Here is a 19,045-nt window from a genome sequence, read left to right as displayed (position 1 = left end):
CCCAAGCCTCCCCAGGGTCGCTGCCAACACAGGTTCTTGGATCTGCTTTGATAAAGGAAAGCAACTCAAAATGGGTTAACAAGCTTACTTTAATCAGTCAGATATGTATCATTTACCTAGTTCAGGGGAAAAAGGTCAGCACCCCGAACTTCAAAGTATACAGACAGAATTATCAAGACAAAAACAGATTAAGCAGACAGATTTCCAAACTGTCCAACCATTACATCCATACCAAACAACATCTGGGTTTCAAAGCTGGGGGGCTCTGGACAACGGCTTCCCAGAATCCATATCAAATCACAGAACACTTCTCAAAGTGAGCCCCAAAACAAAGCTACACATCAGGGCTTATATAGCCTTCTCCTGGCTCAGAGAATGTAACAATCTTATTGACTCACTGGCCAACCAAGAAGTATTTCCTGAAAAACAAGGCTCCCACCCCAGGCTCCAGGTGCACTTTAGCCTAGAGGCAGGGAAGATCTTCAAAATTTATATTCCCATTACATTTGGCCCCATGTAATGTAATGTAATGCCAAGCAAAGGCAACTTCCCAAGGTTCAAAATACCAGCATAGGTGCTCTCCATTTTATTCAGTGACAAATTAAGAACAGAGAAGATCAAAATATGACATCATTCAAAATACAGCATTTACTAAGTCTGATTAAATAATCTCCAAGTACTACCCCACCCCAGGACCTTACATTCATTCAATCAATTACAAAGTCCCTGTTCTAAATACTACTCCTCCCCAAGGCTGTACCTTCATTTAGTCCATCACAAAGCCCCTCTTCTCAAATGGAGATTAGTTTCCAATCATAAGTAAAGTACGTTCATTTGTTCAATCATAGAACACCAAAAAGTCAAAAGTTCCCCACCCCTGGATCACAATTGAATCTACCCCAGAGTTACAACAAGTTTAAGCACAGCACTTAATACCCAAATGGAGGTCTTTTCTTCATCTTGACACAAGGCAAGTTCTCAGCAATCTTTGTTCCTGGGGAGACAAAGCTTAGCAAGGCCATAAGATACATTCCCAATCTCTTCATTAATTCATCCTCTGTCTGCAGAACAGTCCTAGGACCCCTGAAAACATTAGCAAAACCCTTTCGCAGGATTTCTGTAAACATACAACAAGAAAATCCTTCTTCGGGGCTTCAGAACCAACAGCAAGGTTCTAAGTCTTCTACAACAACAGCACTGTCCTTCACCAGTGGACAGTATTCACTCTCTGTCTGCAGAACAGTCTCAGTAGCTCTGAACCAACAGAAAGGTTCCCAGACTCCTGCAACAACAGCACTGTCCTTCACCAGTGGACAGTATTCACTCTCTGTCTGCAGAACAGTCTCAGGAGCTCTTAACCAACAGCCAGGTTTCAGAACTTCTGCAACAACACTCTGTCTGCAGAACAGTCTCAGGAGCTCTTAACCAACAGCCAGGTTTCAGAACTTCTGCAACAACAGGACTGTCTTTCACCAGTGGACAAATCTGGCAAAACAACATCAAAACAGACAGACAAAGTACCAGCAAAACAGCCATGTCTCCTCAGTCCTTGGCAGCTCCGGGGGCAGGTCTCAAAAGTCCAGGGCAATTCAAAGTGGCCCTCAGCAATCCTCTCAGTCTCTCTCTGCCTCCAAAGGTGCTGCTTCCAAAAAGTTCTTCTGCCTCTCTCTTGTGTCTCTCCAAATCTATGTCACCAGCTCCTCCCAGTTCAGCACTCTCTTTTCACTTCAACAACTCCATCCCACAAGTGGGATTAACAAGCTCTGGGTTTTAACACAATCAAACCAAAAACCAAGCCAATACTTGGGAATCTTTAAATGCCATTACTATTACAAGGCCCAAGTTTATGTATGTCTGGCCTTGGTCACTTATTATTAGCTGTGTGACCTTTAGGCAAATCACTCACCCTTTGTGGGCTCTAGTAGCTCATCTAGGGTTAATAATAGTTGATGTTGCCATAAGAAAAAGCATTATATGTGTGAGCTGATGATGATCATTATTATTGCTATCATCATCTTCATTATTACAGTAAGCATTTTTTTAAAATTGGCTTTTTTTTTTTGATGGGGGAGGTAGGGCAATTGAGGTTAAGTGACTTGCCCAAGGTCACACGGCTAGTTTGGTGTTAAGTGTCTGAAGCCAAACAGTAAGCATTTTGGTAGAGACATTTGTTGGTGTATCATAAGTCACATAGCAACAGAGCTTGAGAGTAGGAGACTTCTGGGCATAGCAGTAGATGGTTAATTGGACTCCAGGCGGACTAGAAGGTACAGCTAGGATTTGTATCCCTTGATAAACTTACTCCCTCTGGCAACCTTGTTAATAATTTAAAATAAAATGCTAAATCTATTAGTATATTGTAATTAAATTCTCATTACATATCTTTGCATGTGACTGCCAGGTCTAAATCAGTAGAGTAGCATTTTTGGCTTAACTGCAGATTTTGGTTCTTACCCCATGGGCTCAGGCTGCATGGTAATCGGGAGAATTGATTGTTCCATGGAGTGGCTCTTAGCCTAGAACATTATTACTTTTCCCCTTTGGTGAGCCAATTAGAGTCGTCATTGATAGGGTCACAACTCAAATCAATTCTGGGGTCCTACTTGGAAAAGGATCAGGACAAACACTAGACTTATGATTTTATTGGCAGTGGGAACTGTCTATTGGGGAAACTCCCTCTTTCAGGTGGGCATACCTTTTCTGCAACTTAGACTCTTTGAGAATTGCCCAGTATTGATAGGCTCAGTGACTCAGGCCCAGGTTCATACATACCAGTAATTGTAAGAGGTGGCACTCAAACCTAGGTTTTCCTGGCTTCAAGCCAGTCCTTTACCTTAGCCATTATACTGTGCTGTTCCTTGATAGGAAGTAAAGGGTAGAAATTTGAGTTTGGGCTCAAGTGAATTTAATTTTAAGGCTTTTCAGCTCCATTTAGTAATAACTGGTTTTAGAGTAAATGCAACCTCTTTTTTTCCCTTCAGTTCCCAGCACTGCTTTGCCATAAGTTATTATTGATTACATTCAGTTTGTAGTGAAGATTAAGATACTTATTCTTCTGTAACAATTGTCAGCTGACTAAGAAAATTCTGATAGCTGGAAGATATCTTCATCAAACGGTTCAGACTCTCTAGGACTAAGTGTTCCCTATATGAATAACAAAGGAATTGGATTAGATACTCTATAAAGAGGAACTTTTGGTCAAAATCCTCTGTCATTTACTTACATTTACATCAAAAATATCTGTCATTTACTCAGTTCAGGTTTTCCATCCATTGATATATGTTTGAGGCCTTTCATGCCTTCATGTAGATGTCTGGGTATAGTGAACAAAACAGCAACATAAGATTCAGAGTCAGAGGACTTCAGGTCCAAGCCTAGTTATGCTACTTACTGCTTGTGGTCATAGTGGTGTTCCCTTTCTGGATCTGGGTCAAATGAAAGCCCTTTCCTTACATTCTGTGATCATGGCATCCTTTGAGTTGCCATGGCCCAAAGAATTTCTTTCAACAGCTAACTTGTGAAGACAGATCTCTCCACATTTAGCTAGATTGGTCCTCAGATTATAGATGGTCTCTACATCCAGGCCTCTTATCTGAAGCCTGTTGTCGGATTTTCAAAGACTGAGACTTCACTGGCATAGCTCTTAAAACCCAGTGCCATAATGAAGCTTTGGAGAAGTCAGTGGATCTACTAGGAATACTTTACTTTTGTCTTTTGGTTAAACTTTTTTTTGCAGTTCATTAAGTAGATCCCACAAAATGTCTAAAAAGTAAACTGGTAATTAATGTTGCATAGCATAACCTAATCTTTACATCTTCTAGCATTTCCTTTCATAATATTTTGGCTTTCTTATTTTTCTGTACTAGAAATGTGGGCCTGTATTATTTGAATAATTAAAATCTCATTTGACCAAATAATCAAACTTGGATCCTGTCTTAGTAGCAGGGAGAAAAATAATAGTCCAGTGTTTTTTGTGATATAATTGACCTATCTCTGGACATTAATTTGATTTTTCTTTAGATTGAATCCACCTGTGCTCTTCTAAAGCTGAGCATCAAAGCTATTTGTAGACAATAAGAGGGAGGCCTTTTCTGGGAAGTACTCTAGATAGTAAAAGTAATGGGTATAATTTCCAAAGTATTTTTAGGTGGCTATTGTAAAGGAATCCTAGATTTAGAGTATTGCATTTTGGAGGCAGGGAATTTTTATTTAGATAATATTTAGAGCCATTATGTTCTAGTGTTGGGCAAATCATTTTACTTCTCTGCGCTTTAGTTCCCCTATCTGTAAAACTAAAGGGTCAGAACTAATGGTTCCTTATGTATATATTTATTCTGTAATTAAACATGAAATGAGTGCTTCATTGTACACAGTTGAACAGAAAAGATTTTGTATATGAAAATTCCAGTTCCATTATGTGCATCTTGCTTTCCTTTTAATTAAAGTGATTTCAACATGCAACTTTCAAAGCTATCTTGCTTATCTGTGATTCCTTGTGGCTTCCTTTTTTTATCTTCTGTGAATTTTCAAAAAATAACACAAGTTTCAATGACCCTCTTTTCCTTCCACTCCTCTTCTTTTTTGGGGGGAGAAGAGCAACCTTTTTTGTATCTCCTCTCCTTCACACCTGTTCCCTTTGAGAAAAAGAGAAAAATCTTACAACAAATATGCATAGTCAAGCAAAACAAATTTCTACTTTGCATATATCTTAAAAAAAATGTGTCTTATTCTAAAACTTGAATCCATTTGTTACCAGATTGGTAGCTACCATACTTCATCATTGGTCCTCTGAAATAATTTCTCAAGAATTGTAGTTGTTAACTACCTTGATCTGAATTCTTTGGGTTTTTTTTTTTGGAGGGCAATTGGGGTTAAGTGACTTGCCCAAGGTCACATGGCTATTTTTTGTGTTAAGTGTCTGATCTGAGTTCTTAAATCATTCTCCCTAGGTAGCTCTGAAACCATCTCTTTTAACATTTTTAACAACGCAATACTATTCCTTTATATTCATATGCTTTCAATTGTTCCACTGTTCTCCAGTTGATGAACATTCCCTTTGTTTAAGAAAAACCATATTTTTTGCTATTAAAAATGCTGCTATAAATGTTTTAGTATATATGGAACTTTTCTCTTTCTTTGATCTCTTTGGGATAGAGGCGTAATAGTGATGTCTCTGGGTCAAATTAAATTTTATTTAATAGTTTTCTAAGGGGAGCAGAGTTTCAAATTGCTTTCCAGAATGTCCCTTCTATCAGTGTATTAGAATATATAGGGAACAGAATCTAGTTTATAAGAGCCACTCCCTAACTGATAAAATGGGTAAAAGATATGAATAGGCAATTTTCAGAAGAAATCCAAGCTATCAATACCTTTATTAAAAAATGCCCCAAATTACTAATAATCAGATGAAAACAATTGTAAGGTACCACCTCATACCCATCAGATTGGCTACTTTGACAGAAAAGGAAATGACAAATGCTAGAGGGGCTGTGACAGATACACTATTGGTGGAGCTATGAACTGGTCCAGTCATTCTGGAAAGAAATTTGGAACTGTGCCCAAAAAGCTATTAAGTTGTGATCTTTGATCCAGCAATACCTCTCTACTAGGTCTACAAACCAAAGAGAACAAAGAAAAAAGACACATAAGTACAGAAATATTTATAGCATCTCTTTTTGTGGTAGCAAAGAATTGAAAACTGATAGGATACCTGTCAGTTAGGGAATGACTGAACAAGTTATGGTATGTGATATGGTATATGATGGAATACTATTGTGCTATAAGGAATGATAAAGAGGATAGTTTCAGGAAAACATTGAGAAGACTTGTGAACTGATCCAAAATGAAGTGAGCAGAACCAGGAGAACAATATACTTAGTCTAGGAATAAGTAATATTCATTGGAAAGTCAGGAAAGTTTTCATTACATTTATTTTACATTTATTCTTTCTGAATAAATGAGTAGCTCCCTTAATGGAGTATGCTGACTCAGACAAATTCGAACCCTTTTATAACTACTTCCATTAGAATTTCATGTCTTGTTCTCCATTGGCTAGGTACAACCTCCTGAACTGCCCAAGTCGTGCTCCCCTCAAACAGCTCATCAAGCATGTGTATAAGCCTCTAGCCCCCCTACCTGATCAGAAGCCTGGCCCTGCTAGATCACAGCTCTGATTAGAACCAGTCACCTCTGACCCACATACTGCTATCAAAGATAGGAGCATTTTTAATTATGTGGCAACAAAATTCCTCCCATCGATTCCCACAAATTTATACAGTAACAACAGTATGGTAAAGATAAGGAACTCTGAAAGTCTTAGTAACTGATCATCACTATGATCAGCCTCAATTTCAGAAGACTTGTGATGAAATATACTATCCACTTCCAGAAACAGAAATGATGTACTGAGAGTACATGGAAGCATATCTTTCTTCGTGCAAGAGTTTACTTCACATCACTACACATTTATGTTTCTTGCCTTTTCAATGGGGGAGGGAAGATGGAGAGAGTTTGGAACTGAAAATGAAATTGAATTTTTAAAAACTGCATTAATCTCTCTGTTTTTCTGAAGTCCCTCTAGAAATTAGCATTTTCTTTTTTTTGTCCTCTTTGCTGCTGGGATGGGTGTGGTGAAATCTCAGGATTTGTTATAATTTGCATTTATCTAATTAGTGATTTCTAGAATTTTTTTTTTCATATTTATTGGTAGTATGGATTTTTTTCCTTTGAAAACTGCCTGTTTCTAGATCCTTTGACTTTATATATTGGGAAATGGCTCTTGTTCTTATTAATTTGAATCAGTTTCGTATATGTCTTGGGTATGAGATCTTTAGCAGAGAAACTTGCAAAGACTTTCCCCAATTAATTATTTTCCTTCTATTTTTAACTGTTGGTTTTGTCAGATTTGTCCCAAGGTTCCTTCTAGCTCTAAATCCTATGATTTGTGATATTTCAAGCTGGAAATAGAATACTTATATGCATTATGAAAGGTTTTAAAATCATCTTCAACTGAAAATTGTACTATCTTTTGTCCACTGCTGTCTCTGAGACTTGACTGTGTGATTACCTGCTAGTTGATTTATTACAAAATAGGCTCTGTAGAGTGGAATTTCATGACACTCAAGATTATGTGTTTTAATAAAATATAGTGTATATTAGAAGTGTCATTTGTATCCCTCTGCTGTGTGTTTCAATTATTAGCAGTAAGACCTAAGTGCTGTACTAAGGATCCTTCCCTGTGTATTTTTCCCTAGAATGCTTACCCATAGTCCTAGAAAGGACCATGTCAGATCCTAGTCCAAACTTCTCATATTATAAATGAGTCGTGGTGAGCTGAAATGACTTGAATCCTTCCATTACTTTGGTTTCTGCTAGGTCCGCAATGTAGGTATTAATTAAAGAAGCTGGGATTTGGCCTTTTGGAGACTTTAATTCCTACCAACTAGATAAATTAATCTGTTAAAATCTTCTAGACTAAGAACTGATCATATATAATCTGCTCAGGACATAGAGAATAATAATCTTTTCCATTGGGTATTAGCAACAAGACTGAAGTAAGTGCCTAGGGTATTTTATTGAGATTTCAAGCTGGGTAGGAAAAACTTAAAATGTTCTCAAAGAAACAGTGACTATTACAGTGTCTTCTACCTTTTGGGTGTTCTATTAAGACTGACCAAGTGCCAGAGTTTTGGAAGTAAATTCCTTGACACTTTGTCAGGAGAGTGCTTTGGGGGAGTGTAAGGAGTAGCTCTATGTCCTGTGTATAATAGAGAGAGGGAGATATGTATATACACTTAGCAGATTCAAACATACATTAAAAAGTCCCACGGGGAACGTATTCTCTCTGTTGTTTTGAACAAGAAAGTTACTATGTCCTTGTGGCTCAGGTTGGTGGAGTTCCTCAGAGACAGGAGGAGAGAACCAAGAAGGAATACTTGAATTTGAAGTCTGAGCAGGCCAATTTCTTCTAAACTAAAAATAAAAAAGGAGAATGTTGGGGGGCGGAGCCAAGATGGCGGCATAGAAGCAGGAAAACTTGTGAGCTCCCCCCATAACCACCTCAAATACCTATAAAATGTGACTCTAAACAAATTTTAGAGATGCAGAACCCATAAGATGACAGAGAGAAACAAATCTGCTGAAGGCAGGCCAGCAGGTGGACAGGAAGGATTCATCACAGTGTGGTGGGAGCCAAGCCAGAGCCTGCAGTTTTAGCCCCAGGGGCCTGACCAGCGGACCTCCAGAGAGTGGATCACCAGCAACTGTGGTGGTTTCCAGAAATAACAACCCATAAATGCCAAAGACAAAGTAAAAGGTCAGTGCAGAACTCTCTTGGAACTAGGGCGGGGAGTAGGAATGCCCCTGACCCCTGGAATGAGAAGTAGGAGAGGAATGGCTGCCGCCACATCCACATGGCTGCTTCAGAGCTCCTGGCCAGCAGATCGAAGCGGGGTAATTGCTCTTGCTTTAACCTGCCTGGATCTGGATCGGGGTTTTGGGTGGTGGTCCTGAGGTGTGTGACTAGTGAGCCAGCTTGTGGGAGCTGTAGAGACAGAACCCTCCTAATAGTTCTGGCAGCTGGGACAACCCCAGGGATTTGGGACAAAGCTCTTTCCTCTGAAAGCAGAGTTCTCCCATGGCAAAGAGCTCAAAAGTCAAGTAATGCCAGTATGAGCAAGCAACAGAAGCACAAACATATGATAGAATCTTTTTTGGGGGACAAAAAGGGTCAAGACATGTAGCTGGAGGAAGACATTGAAGTCAGAACTTCTGCACCAAAAGCTTCCAAGAAAAATATGAATTGGTTACAGGCCATGGAGGAGCTCAAGAAGGATTTTGAAACTCAAGTAAGAGAAGTGGGGTAAAAATTGGGAAGAGAAATGAGAATAATGCAAGAAAATCATAAGTGAGTCAACAACCTAACTGAAGAAAATAGCACCTTAAAAAAATAGATTAACCTGATTTTTTAAAGTGAATAATTTCTCCCTGCCATTCTCATAAGCCTTAAATGCCTTTGACTGCCTCTTCAGGTGTAAACATACTACTTTCACAAAACACAATTTTTTTCTAAAGGGGGAAGTAGGGCCTTCCAGTGTTTTGTAAAGGCCTTATTAACCTGTCTGATTTCTTTCAGATATTTTGGTTATTCATATTTTTCTAAGACTTTTTTTTTACTGTAATCAGTTGATAGGGGAGGAGAGCAAATCTTTATTTCTTCAAAATAAACATTTTGGAGAATAAAAAAAATAGATGAACTCAAATGGCAAAAGAGGCCCAAAAAGCCAATGAGGAGAAGAATGCCAAATTTGCCAAATGGAAAAAGAATTTCAAAAGCTTACTGAGCAAATGGAAGTTGTGACTTTATGAGAAATCAAGATACTATCAAATAGATCCAAACAAATGAAAAAAATAGAACACAATATGAAATATCTCATTGGAAAAACCACTGACCTGGAAAATAGATCCAGGAGAGATAATTTAAAAATTATTGGACTACCTGAAAGCCATGATCAAAAAAAGAATCTAGAAATCATCCTTCAAGAAATTCTTAAGGAAAATTGCCATGATATTTTAGAACCAGTGGGAAAAATAGAGGTTGAAAGAATCCACCAATCACCTCTTGAAAAAGATCCCAAAAAGAAAACTCCTAGGAATATTATAGACAGGTTCCAGAATTCCCAGATCAAGGAGAAAATATTACAAGCAGCCAAGAAGAAACAATTTGAATAGTGTGTAAACACAATCAGGATAACATAGGATCTAGCAGCAAGCAATCCAATATAGGTTATACACGTACAATCATATCAATCATATTTCCACATTAGTCATGTTGTTGAAGAATCAGAACAAAAGGGGAAAACCACAAGAAAGAAAAAACAAACAAAATATAAAAGTGAGAATAGTATGCTTTGATCTGCATTCAGATTCAGTAATTCTTTTTCTAGATATGGATAGTATTTTCTATGATGAATGGTGGATCATTTTATTGCTGAGAAGAGCTAAGTCTATCATAGCTGATCATCACACAGTGTAGCTGTTACTGTGTCCAGCATTTTCCTGGTTCTGTTCACTTTACTCAGCATCAGTTCATACAAGTTTTTCCAGGATTTTCTGAAATTCACCTGCTCATCATTTCTTATAGCACAATAGTATTCTATTACATTCATATAGCACAACTTGTTCAGCCATTCCCCAAATGATGGCCTTCTCTCAACTTCCAATTCTTTGCCATTTAGTTTCAATTTAAAGGTCATTTTCCTCCTTATACTAAATATCAGATTTTACCATCTGAAGAATTCTTAGGAGTCATGAGTATTTATTGATGTATTCTAATGAAAGTTGTATTTTCTGATTATACAGAGACACAGGGGCTCTTCCAATGGAAATGGAGTGTGTGTTTCTGGATGAAGCCCTGTATAAGGGGGAATGTTGTTTAGTGTTGCCAGGCAGTGCATGAAGGGATTGACCCTAGGCCCAGTACCTTGCCCCTGGAAGCATTCTGGGGTTGTATATATTCCCTAAAGCTGCCCACATTGGCCATAGGATGGAACTTTTCTATTTGTGAAAGTGTGAATCTGTGTCTAGTTCTCGTTCGAATTATAATGGTAAATGACAACCTTCAAACTAGATGCTGGATTTGTGAAAAATTATTTCGTGTTTAAGTCCAGATCTGTTATAAAATGGCTAAAATGCTTTGATTTTTATGGCACTGACCCTCACAAGTGTGGTTCATTCAGGAGTTCCTGAATATCTTAATTGTCTTTTCTGAGTTTTGGCATTATCCTCAAAGTATTTTTTTTTTTAATGCTCAGTTTCAGATTACTGTTTCTGGCTCATGCAAAAACCTTTTTACATCTTTAATCCTTGAAAGAATCATAGAGTGGCAGAACCAAAAGAGACCTTAGAGGCAAATCCATTTTGTTGAGAGTGAAACTGAGGCCTCCTTAGTGAGGGAAATAAGATTTATGAATTTTTTAAAAAAATGAAACATTTAAGATATATTATCTATCTGTGAAGGACCAGGATCCAAATCCTACCTTAGACACTTTATCCTTTGGATGTTTCAAACTGAATGTCCCAGAGACATTCAATTCATCATGTCCAGTAGAAGCATTTCTTCCCCCTTCCTTCCCAAACTTCCCCTCCAACAAACTTCTTTATTCTGTACCACCATTCTGTACCGCATGTTTGTAACCAGCACTGTTTCTCAATTTCTCACCCTCCTTCCACCTCCCACCCACACTCCCCATCCAGTCAGTTGCCAAATTACTGCTGTCACAAGCATCTGTTGCATCAGGCCAACTATTGCTTTAAGATCAGGTCCTTATTACCTCTCACCTAGATTATTGCCAGTATCTCCTGATTGTTCTCCCTGCTTCAGGTCTCTCTCTATTCCAGCTTATTTTATCTGTCATATAACTGCCAAAGTGATTTTTCTTAAGTTTAGCACTGACTATGTGGCATTACAGTGGCTTCTATTGTCATTAAAATATTAAAATTCTCTATTTAGCTTTTTAAGCCCTTCGCAACCTTTCCTGAAACTATATTTTATATCCTCATTGAAAATTACTCCCCTTCTTATACTCTCTCATCCAGGCAAACCAGTCTTTTCTTTGCTTCTTATGTCAGACCCTGCACAACCTCCCTTCTCTGTTACTTTGCACTGACTCCCTGGAGTACACACTCCCTCTTCACCTCTGTCTCATTCAATTCTTCTCTTCCTTCAAGATGCAGTTCAAAAATCTCCTTCTACATGAAGGCTTTCTGCCTCACCTTTTCCCCCAGCTAGTGCCTTCCCTCCCAAGCTATCTTGTTATTTATTTAATAACTATTTTATATTTGTGCATTTTTTATTACATTGTTTATTTACATTTATCAGACACTAGCTATGTGACTCTGGACAAGTCACTTAACTTCTATTTGCTTCAGTTACCTCATCTGTAAAATGGGATAATAATGGTACTTACCTTGAAGAGTTGTTGCGAGGACCAAATGAAAAAATAATTGTAAAGGAATTATTAGCACAGTGCCTGACACAGTAGTAAATGCTATGCAAATATTATTATTGTTATTATTAAGTTGCCTGTAAAGCCTTTTGGCAGTGGACAAAAAAATGATCTTGTATGCCCTTATGAGAGTCAGTATTGTATAGCGAATAGAGTTTGCCCCAAAGCCAGCAACCTTTGACATATAGTGGCACTGTGATCCTGGGCAGGTTACTTAACTTCTCAGCTCTCTAGGCAACTCTCCATGCCTGTATCTGATTACTGTAATCTAAACTCTTTGACGTGTGGGTGTGTTCATGTAATAATTATATTCAACTTCTTGGAACCTCTGTATGCCAGACGCTGTGCAATTGGAACAGATTATTAGCAACTAGGGTATTTGTAACCTAGGCAGAAATAGGGAAAACCCAACCATTGTTGCTATTCCTCTTGCTTAAAGAAATATTTTCTTCATTTCCTCTTAAGTTCTTTCAGGGCAAGTCATCCTTCCTTTCTGACAATGCCACTTTATTAGCTGTATGACTGTATAGACAGGTCAGTTCCATTCTGTCCACCTTGGTTTCTTTGTCTATAAAAATAAGGAGGTTGGCCTGGTGAATTTTTAAGGTTCCTTCTGGCTTTGGTATTTCTTTGAGTCTTTGAATGCTCTTGGCATCTAAAAGATCGCATTCTTTTCTTTTCTTTTTTGCCTTTTGGAGGGCAGTTGGGGTTAAGTAACTTGCCCAGGGTTACACAGCTAGTTTTTTTGTGTGGGTGTTAAGTGTCTGAGGTCAGAACCAAACTCAGGTCCTCCTGACTCCAGGGCCGTGCTTTACTCACTGTGCCACCTAGCTGCCCTAGATCTCATTCTTTTCAATTCAATAAATACTTATTAATCACAAATATGTAACAGTAGCTAGGTATAGAATGAAATAGGCTTTTTTTTGGATATGGTCAATGTGGAGTTGTATGTTTGACTATTCATATTTGTTGCATGGGTTTTTAAAAAAATGTGGGCGAGTGGAAGGACTAGAAGGAGAGGGGAATTAGTAATAGTATTGTAAAAAGGAAGAAAAGGGCTGTTGAAGACTTAAAAATTTTTTTTTAATTTTTTTATTTTTCTCGGTAAGGCCATATCTAATTAGCCTCCCTCTGTGACCCCTGATGATGATAGGGTTCAGAGGGGACACATGTATATTCTCCTCATATTTGAATAAGAGGTTTATACTTGTTTAGTCTTTTATCATTGTTCATTCATTTTTACATTTTTATTTTTCTCTTCGCTTCTGTGTCTGAAAATTAGGGTTTCTTTACAGCTCCGGCCTTCTCATCAGGAATACATGAATGACCTGTATTTCATTAAAGGTCAATTTTTTTCCCCTTGTAGCATTATACTCAGTTTTACTGAGTGTTATTCTTGGTTGTAAGCCCATATATCCTTTGCCTTTTGGAATATTGTATTCCAAGATCTCTGCTTATTTTATAGTGTTGGCTGCTAAATCAGCTGTGATCATGACTGTGGCCCTTGGGAATATGAATTCTATCTTTCTGGATGCTTGTAGTATTTTTTTCTCTGACCTAGAACCTCTGGATTTTGGCTATAACATTCCTGAGAGTTTTAAGAGAATTAGACAGTTATCTTTTATGATTTCTTGAACTATAATGTCTAAATAATTCAGTTCGTCTATCTAGTTAGTGATTCTTAAGGTTTTTTCTCCTCAAACTATTTTCCAGATCAGTGTTTTTTGCTATGAGATATATTACATTTTCTTCTTTTTAGTCTATTGACTTTGTTTTGATATTTCTTGTGGTCTCATGGAGTCATTGGTTTCTATTTGTTCTATTCTAATTTCTAAGGATCTTGGACAAAGTTTTGTACCTCTTGTGCCATGCTGTTAATTCCCTTTCCAGTTTCTCATTTCTTTTGTAGTTTTTTCCTCAAGAACTCTTAATTTTGTTTCTAAAAATACTTTAAACTTTTAAATTTTATACTCTTGCTTTATTTTGGGAATGCTAGTCAAGTTTGTGACCAAGCTTTGAGGATGTTTTCCTGAAAACATGTGAATGTTTTCTAGTCATTCTCTTTTTGTGAGTTTGTGTCTTAAGTGTCCCTGTCACCATAAGAACTTTTTATGATGGTATTTTGTTTAGTTTGGTTTTCTCATTTTTCCAGCCTACTTTCTGACTTCAGGTTTGATGTCTAGGACTGAACTCTGTAGTATTTCCAGAGTGAAAGTCTGGGTTGTTCCTACTGCTGTTATCTCGGGATATTATATGTTGTGTTATTCCAGAATCTTAGGGGACAGGCTGAAAACTTGCAAACTTTAGTGTTCCCAAGGTGGTCTGATCCAGGACAAAGTGATTGCTGGCCCCCTGGTCTGAGCTCAGAAATGTCTGACCTGATTTTCTATCTGAATGGCAATAGACTGCTGCTGAACTTAGCCTCTATCAGTAAGCTAGAAAACTGCTGGCTCGGTGACAGAATTGTAGGCTTACCTTTGGTCTAGAATTCCTGCCCTGCTCGTTCCTCTGCAGGCTTGGCTTGCTGCTGAAACTAACCCTGCTCTCCTCCTGAGGGCTGAACTACATTCTTTCCCCCATGGCTCACCCCATCCCCCCATCCCCACTACTCTGGATCTATGACCTGGAACTGAGTAGTGGTCAACAAAGCTGCTAGTTAGAACCTATCCCCATTTTGATGTCTCAGTATGTATTTGGGGGATGCCCTGGTATATGGATCTGAGGTCTCCTCTTGCCCTAATGAAGTTTCTCCATGGTAAATGGGGTGTTCTGAGGGTGATGTGCTCCTGGCTTGACCTGACCCATCTCCAGTTTCCACAGAGGCTGACCTGGCCTGGACAAATGACTCACTGTGATTTTATTTTTCTGGATTTCTTCATCAGGATTTGGTCTGGTGTATTTTCTAGATTTGTTTGGAGGAGTTTTGTGGAGGGAGCTCAGTTGTATTGTTTCCTACCACTCCTGCTGTCTTGGCTGTGTCCTGTTGAAGCATATATATATATATATATATATATATATATATATATATATATATATATATATATATATATATATATATAGATATAGATAGATAGATATAGATATAGATATTGCTTTTTGGAGGGCAGTTGGGGTTAAGTGACTTGCCCGAGGTCCCACGGCTAGTAAATGTTAAGTTTCTGAGGCCGCATTTGAACTCAGGTCCTCCTGACTCCAGGGCCCGTGCTCTATTCACTGTGCCACCTAGCCGCCCTTGAAGCATTTTTTAAAATGCATAGAAGCAAACAAAAAGTTTAAAAAGAGAAGCTGGACATAACAAAGAGTTGCAGTTTCATGTACAATTTATTATCTGTTTTACTTTGAATGTAGAAACATTTGTTTTAAGTTGAATACATTTTTTAGTTATTTAAAAAAAAAGATACATTGACATCTCTTTTGGATATGTTGAGCTTTAATGCCTAGGAGACATCAGAAATGGAGGTGTTCAGCAGGCAGTTGGTAAGATAGGACCAGAATTCAGGAGAAAGGTTAGCTCATTATTAGATGTGTATAATAATTAAGCTCATGGGATCTGGTAAGATCCCCATAGGGCACAGTGTAAAGAGAAAAGAGTTCAAGGCCAAATCTTTGGAGATATTCCTGTAGTAGTAATAGGCAAGAGAAGAATGGTGGTCTAGTAAAGGAGCCTGAGAAGGTTATACAGGGAGAAGAAAAAATCATTTGAAATTGTGATTGATAAAGAGCCTAGGAGTCTACAGAGTCAGTAATTTAATTGGCTCAGACTAAGAAAAAGTTTGATAATGAAATATTAATATATGAGATGGAATTCAGAACATTGTATGTAATTTTCTAGTTGACCAAGATTTAGCAAAATAGGAAATTTGATCGTATGAGGTAGGTAGGAGGGTAGTTGAGCATTACTGAAGAAGAACAAATCAATCAACAAGTGTCATACTTCTATTTTTTTTTGCTTTTTTTTTTTTGGAGAGGGGAAGGTAGGGCAATTGGGGTTAAGTGACTTGACCAAGGTCACACGGCTAGTTTTTTTTTTTTTTTTTGTGTGTGTGTGTGTGTGTGTGTGTGTGTGTGTGTTAAGTTTCTGAGGCCGTATTTGAACTCCAGTCCTCCTGACTCCAGGGTCGGTGCTCTGTGCCACCTAGCTGCCCCAAGTATCATACTAGCACTCTGTCTGGACTAGAGAACTGGGCTGGACCAGGCTGGTGAATACAAAAACAAAAATGAATCAATCCTTGCCTTTTGGGAGAGACAGTATGAGCATATATTTGTGCACACACACAATAGAAATGCAAATATTACCTATGCTGTAAATGCAAAGGAACTTTGGGAAGGTAGGAACTAGCCCCTGGGGGGAATCCATACAGGTTTCTGGTAAAATGTTGTTGGTGCTTGAGCTGATTCTTGAAGGAAAAGATGTATGAGGCAGAGATGAAGAGAGAGTACATTTGTGGCATGAAGGACTAGATTCTAGAAATGGTATATTCTTTGTGAGAAACAATAAGAAGTCCAGTTTAGCTGGACCAGAAAAGGCAAAAAAGGGGAATCTCTCTCTCTCTCTCTCTCTCTCACACACACACACACACACACACACGGCTTAATGTACCAGCTTGTGAAGTGCTCTAAATGCCAACAGACTTGTTTCTGCTATGTATAAAGCTCTGTGTTTGAGTTCAGTCAAGCCAGCAAACATTAAGCATTTACTCTGTGCTAATCACTGGGAATACAAAGAAAGGCAAAAGTTAGTTCCCACTCTCACAGAGCTTGCAGTCTCATGGGTAAGATAACATACAAAGAACTATGTGCCAATAAAACATATAGACAGGATGATTTGGAGATAAATGTCAGAGAGAAGGCACTAAGATTGTGGAGGACTGGGAAGGGCCTTTTGCAAAAGGTATAAAGCATTGTGGTAAGCCCTGGGAATACAAAGAAAGATAAAAAAACTGTCCCTGCTTTTAAGGAACTTGCAGTCTACCGTGTTTCCCCGATAATAAGACACTGTCTTATTAATTTTTTTGGACAGAAAAACACCAGAGGGCTTATTTTCAGGGGAGGGCTTATTTTAATGAACATTGACAGCAATTTTAATAAACAGGTAAATGTGAACAAAAAAAATGTACCTTTATTCAATAAGCAAATCACTGGGGAAGAACAGGATGACGCGCTCACTGCTACAGCTCTGATTGGATGCAGCTCGGAGCGCGGCATGAGTTTCACCCGGGAGGGGGGGCGGACAGTGCATACAGAGGGTACCGTAATGTAGCGTGTAGCGCAGGGGATCACCTTCACTACAGCAGCAATCTCAATAGGGCTTATTTTCGAGGGAGGGCTTATTTTAGAGGAATCTTACACAGTAAGGGGAGGGCTTATTTTCAGGATAGGTCTTATTATCGGGGAAACACGGTAATATGGGAGACAACATGCATCAACTATGTACAAACAAAATATATGTAGGATAAATTATACACAATCAACAAAGAGACAACATTAAGTTGTTAAGGAGGACTAGGCTGGCTGTTTGTGGAAGGTGAGACTTTAGGGAAATCAGGAGACAGATGAAGAGGGAGCAAGTTCTAAACACTGGGAACAGCTAGTGAAAATGCCCAGTCATGAGATGGTGTCATGTGTGAGGAGCAGCAAGGAAACCAGTAACATCACAGAGTTATGTGGAGGGGAGGGGAATGAGATGTGAGAAAACTGGAAAAGTGGGCCAGATTATGAAGGATTTTTAAAAGCTGAATGAAAGATTTTCTCTTTGATCCTGAAAGCAATAAGCCACTGAAGTTTAACAAATGGGAGGGTGGGAGGAATGGTGATACAGCCAGTAGAACTGTGATTTAGGACATGACTTCAACATTTGAGTGGAGGATACACTGGAATGTAGACAGACTTGAGGCAGAGAGACCAACCAGCACACTCTTACAATGGTCCAGATGTGAAGTGATGATGGCCAGTACGAAGATGGTGCACTCAGTGTCAGCACAGAGAAAGAGGCATAAACTACAGATGTTGAAATGATCGGACTTGACAACCTGGAAAGTGAAGAGTCAAGGATGATAGCCTACTTTGGGAGCCTGAATGACTGGGAGGATGGTGGTGCCCTTGACATATTTGGGAAGTTTGGAAGAGGGGAGGGCATGGGGGAAAGACACTGAGTTCAGATTTGGACAAGTTGTGTTCAATACTTTTGGGACATCCAGCTCAAAATGTCTGGTAAGCAGTTGGAGATGTGAGACTGGAGGTCAGGAGAGAGATGAGGGTTGGATAAGTAGATTTGTGAGTCATCTGCATAGAGGTAATAGAAACCATGGGGGAGAAAAAAAAGATCAACTGAAACAGTGTCCAAGACAGAGCTTTGGGGGACCTACTTTTAGTGACCTGGATGAAGAAGACATAGAATGGGTTGTCAGGTAGATGGAAAATCAGGAGAGAGCAGGGACGTGAAAACATAGAGAAGAGAATTTCAAGAAAGGAGGATTAGATTAACAGTGGCAGACTGTAGAGAGGTCGCAGAGGATGAGGATTAGGTTTGGCCATTAAGATATCATCGGTAACTTCAGAGATAGCAGTTTGAGTTAAGATGAGGTTGTAAGCCAGACAGACTATAAAGAGTTAAGAAGAGAGTGAAAAGTGAGGAAATGGAGGCATTGATTATAGATTCTATACTCTCAAAGTGTTTCCATACCCTCGTAGTGTTTAGCCACCAAAGAGGGGAGAAAGATAAACAGTACAGCTAGTGGGGTCAAGTGAGGGTTTTTTGAGGATGGAGGAGACATCAGCATATTTGTAGACAGTAGGGAAGCAGCCAGTATACAAATGGGGATGATAGAGGGTACAGACTGCTTGAGAAGACAGGATGGAATGAAGTTACTTAAGTGTAAAGATGGGTTGGCCATGGCAAGAAGAAAGGCCATTTTTTCTTTTGAAACAGGTGAAAGAGAATATAGTTGCAGAAGATATATGAGTGATGTGAGTTAAAGAACAGAAGAGAAGAGGGAGCTCTTGGTGAATGACCTCAGTTTTTTCATTGATTCCATATATGG

At 38.7% G+C, this 19,045-nt stretch overlaps 1 protein-coding gene and 1 long non-coding RNA gene across 2 annotated transcripts in view; one reads left to right on the top strand and one right to left on the bottom strand.

The window, feature by feature from the left end:
• The window catches only part of B4GALT5 (beta-1,4-galactosyltransferase 5), a 94,540-nt gene that overhangs the window by 47,713 nt on the left and 27,782 nt on the right, over window positions 1–19,045 (top strand). The gene's annotated exons all lie outside the window — the stretch shown is intronic.
• Window positions 4,176–11,950, bottom strand: LOC138149389 (uncharacterized). The gene is made up of 3 exons (XR_011165302.1): window positions 11,037–11,950; window positions 7,813–7,971; window positions 4,176–4,634 (listed from the first exon to the last, which is right to left on the bottom strand). It is a non-coding gene; the product is annotated as an uncharacterized lncRNA (long non-coding RNA).

This window comes from Petaurus breviceps, unplaced genomic scaffold, assembly GCF_028583685.1.
Source record: "Petaurus breviceps papuanus isolate PSGF00001 unplaced genomic scaffold, PetGlider_PUasm1.0 90847, whole genome shotgun sequence".
In the NCBI taxonomy this organism is placed as follows: domain Eukaryota; kingdom Metazoa; phylum Chordata; class Mammalia; order Diprotodontia; family Petauridae; genus Petaurus; species Petaurus breviceps.
This window is presented reverse-complemented; position numbering and strand designations above follow the sequence as displayed.